The 4,186-nt window shown below is 38.2% G+C and overlaps 1 pseudogene; it reads left to right on the forward strand.

The window, feature by feature from the left end:
• Positions 1 to 2,789: 2,789 nt before the first annotated feature.
• On the forward strand, positions 2,790 to 3,127 carry LOC132356646 (complex III assembly factor LYRM7-like; annotated as a pseudogene).
• Positions 3,128 to 4,186: the final 1,059 nt, after the last annotated feature.

Raw genomic sequence — 4,186 nt, forward strand, 5'->3', positions numbered from 1 at the left:
TAATGTTTTTATTACTCTTCATCCCCTCCTTCCTTCCTTTGCTCTTTTCTACCTTAGAGTCCAGGGCCCATCATTAAAATATTAATATTATTAAATTACATAAATTATAACCAGAGATTTTTGTTCCATTTTATTCACACAACAAAGCAATATCCCTGGTTAAACACAATTATTCTCCTACTTAGCCCTGTCACTGAGTAGCTGCAATGATTGTTCACACTTTAACTTCATGGCTGCTAATCTAAAACTCATACTTTTCATCTTGTTTATGTTTTCCTTTACTGTGCAAAAGCTTTTAAGTTTCATTAGGTCCCATTTGTTTATTTTTGTTTTTATTTCCATTTCTCTAGGAGGTGAATCAAGAAGGATCTTGCTGTGATTTATGTCATAGAGTGTTCTGCCTATGTTTTCCTCTAAGAGTTTTATAGTGTCTGGCCTTACATTTAGGTCTTTAATCCATTTTGAGTTTATTTTTGTGTATGGTGTTAGGGAGTGTTCTAATTTCATTCTTTTACATGTAGCTGTCCAGTTTTCCCAGCACCACTTATTGAAGTGGCTGTCTTTTCACCACTGTATATTCTTGCCTCCTTTATCAACGATAAGGTGACCATATGTGCGTGGGTTTATCTCTGGGCTTTCTATCCTGTTCCATTGATCTATATTTCTGTTTTGGTGCCAGTACCATACTCTCTTGATTACTGTAGCTTTGTAGTATAGGCTGAAGTCAGGGAGCCTGATTCCTCCAGCTCTGTTTTTCTTTCTCAAGACTGCTTTGGCTATTCGGGGTCTTTTGTGTTTCCATACAAATTGTGAAATTTTTTGTTCTAGTTCTGTGAAAAATACCATTGGTAGTTTGATAGGGATTGCATTGAATCTGTAGATTGCTTTGGGTAGTAGAGTCATTTTCACAATATTAATTCTTCTAATCCAAGAACATGATATATCTCTCCATCTGTTTGTATCATCTTTAATTTCTTTCATCAGTGTCTTATTTTCTGCATACAGGTCTTTTGTCTCCTTAGGTAGGTTTATTCCTAGGTATTTTATTCTTTTGTTGCAATGGTAAATGGGAGTGTTTCCTTAATTTCTCTTTCATATTTTTCATCATTAGCATATAGGAATGCAAGAGATTTCTGTGCATTAATTTTGTATCCTGCTACTTTACCAAATTCATTGATTAGCTCTAGTAGTTTTCTGGTAGCATCTTTAGGATTCTCTATGTATAGTATCATGTCATCTGCAAACAGTAACAGCTTTACTTCTTTTCTGATTTGGATTCCTTAATGGGAGAAAATATTTGCAAATGAAGCAAGTGACAAAGGATTAATCTCCAAACTTTACAAGCAGCTCATGCAGCTCAATATCAAAAAAACAAACAACCCAATCCAAAAATGGGCAGAAGACCTAAGTAGACATTTCTCCAAAGAAGATATACAGATTGCCAACAAACACACGAGAGGATGCTTAACATCACTAATCATTAGAGAAATGCAAATCAAAACTACAATAAGGTATCACCTCACACCAGTCAGAATGGCCATCATCAAAAAATCTACAAACAATAAATGCCAGAGAGGGTGTGGAGAAAAGGGAACCCTCTTGCACTGTTGGTGGGAATGTAAATTGATAACAGCCGCTATGGAGAACAGTATGGAGGTTCCTTAAAAAGCTAAAAATAGAAGTACCATACGACCCAGCAATCCCACTACTAGGCATATACCCTGAGAAAACCATCATTCAAAAAGAGTCACGTACCACAATGTTCACTGAAGCACTATTTACAATAGCCAGGACATGGAAACAACCTAAGTGTCCATCGACTGATGAATGGATAAAGAAGATGTGGTACATATATACAATGTAATATTACTCAGCCATAAAAAGAAACAAAATTGAGTTATTTGTAGTGAGGTGGATGGACCTAGAGTCTGTCATACGGAGTGAAGTAAGTCAGAAAGAGAAAAACAAAGACCATATGCTCACACATATATATGGAATCTAAGGGGGAAAAAAATGGTTCTGAAGAACCTAGGGGCAGGACAGGAATAAAGATGCAGACCTACTAGAGAATGGACTTGAGGATACGGGGAGGGGGAAGGGTAAACTGGGATGAAGTGAGAGAGTGGCATGGACATATATACACTACCAAATGTAAGATAGATAGCTAGTGGGAAGCAGCCGCATAGCACAGGGAGATCAGCTCGGTGCTTTGTGACCACCTAGAGGGGTGGGATAGGGAGGGTGGGAGAGAGATGCAAGAGGGAGGGGATATGGGGATATATGTATATGTATAGCTGATACACTTTTTTATAAAGCAGAAACTAACACACCATTGTAAAGCAATTATACTCCAATAAAGATGTTAAAAAAATAAAAATAAAACTCATACTTATTGCTATCCAGCTGTTCTGCTACATTTCCCTTGTAAACAATATCCCAATATCCAAGACATCTGGGTATTTCACGTCTTCTCTTTTCTCCTCTTCCTTCTCAGCTGCGGAATTGAAGCAACCCAACAGAAACTCCCTCATCTTCCCGCCACCAACTACAATCTACCAGAGCTTTGCCTCTTCTTATGACAGCATCAAGGTGTCCCTATACCTATCACAAGGCAACACCTCCACCTGCACTCTGGGCCCCATCATCTCTCACCAGCTCAAAGACTGTGTTTCAGCCCATATCCCCTGTCTCCCCTGCATCATCATAACTTCCTGTACACTAGATAATTCTCATCAACACAGAAACCGACTCCAAAATATCCCTCAGTTAAAAACCCTCCATTAGGAGAAGTAGCCGCAGTGGTGAGGAGAGCCATGGGTCAGGCGGCCAAGGTTTTACAGCTCTTTAAAACACTGCACAGCACCAGATAACAAGTTTTTAACAATGATGCTAGGGCATTAGAAGCAGCCAGAATAAAGATAAACGAAGAATTCAAATGTAAAGAAGTGAAACTTCTCCTAAAAAAATAGAAGAGCTAATAAAAATAGGTTCTAATGTTGAATTGATGCTGAGAACATCTGTTATACAAGGTATTCACACAGACCACAATACGCTGAAATTGGTCCCTAGGAAAGACCTTCTTATAGAAAACTTGCCATATTGTGATGCACCAACTCAGAAACAATGAATTTTTTTAGAATAAAATTAAGTCTTTGTCATTTTTAATTTTAAAATATATAACTCTGGCTAAACTCCTGGAAATGCAAATATTTTTCTCTGAAATGGCATATTGAAAATGAGTGCATTAAAGTATAGTTTCATAATTAAAAAAAAAAAAAAAACCCTCCCTTGACTCGAGGTCTCTTTCTGGCTCTTTCCCTCATTTCCACTCCGTCACATCACATTCTCTCTTCCTCCCATTCCAGTCAAGCATCCATCCCATCGCTTCCTCGAAGCTCCATGCTGCCAAATACAGCGATTCCTTTCCTTGCCGCATCTTACTCTACTTCTCAGCAGGATTTGACAGAGCTGATCATTACTGTTGAAACATTGGCTTCTATGACATCATATGCTTTTGGTTCTCCCTCTACTTCTCTGGCTACTCTTCAGTCTTCTTTGATGACCTCTCTTCCTCTACGAGATTTCTAAACCCAGGTTTTTGCCCTGGGCCTTCTTCCCTTCTCTATTGATCGTCTCTTCTGGCTAAGCTAATTCAGGCCCATGCTATTAAATCCTACCTCTAAGCCAATAACTCTCAAATTTATATTTTCTAGTACTGAGGTCCAGACTAGTATGTCTAACTGTCTTCTCAATAACACTACTTAAATGTCTAACAGGCCTTTGAAACTTAACACATCCAAAGCAAGACTCTTGACTTTCAACCCAAGTAAATGGTACTATCCAACCAGTTGTTCAGGCCCAAAGTCTAGAAGTCCCATCCTTTTCTCCTCATTCCCCACAGCTAGCCCACTAGTTGAATCCATCCTTTTCCCTCATGGCAATTATACCATCCTAGTCCTACTCATTATCTATTTCCTAAACTATTATAATAGCGTCTTAACTGATTTTCCTAATTTAATTCTTGCCCTCTTATAATCCCTTATCCACAAAGGGACCACAGTGATATTTTTAAGTCATAAATCAGATCATGTCATTCCTTGCTTAAGCCCTCCGTAACTTGCCATTTATTTATCTTAGATAAAACTCCAACTCATTATTATAGCCCACAAGGCCCTATATGATTTGT

This window comes from Balaenoptera ricei, chromosome 21 (genome assembly GCF_028023285.1).
Source record: "Balaenoptera ricei isolate mBalRic1 chromosome 21, mBalRic1.hap2, whole genome shotgun sequence".
NCBI lineage: Eukaryota > Metazoa > Chordata > Mammalia > Artiodactyla > Balaenopteridae > Balaenoptera > Balaenoptera ricei.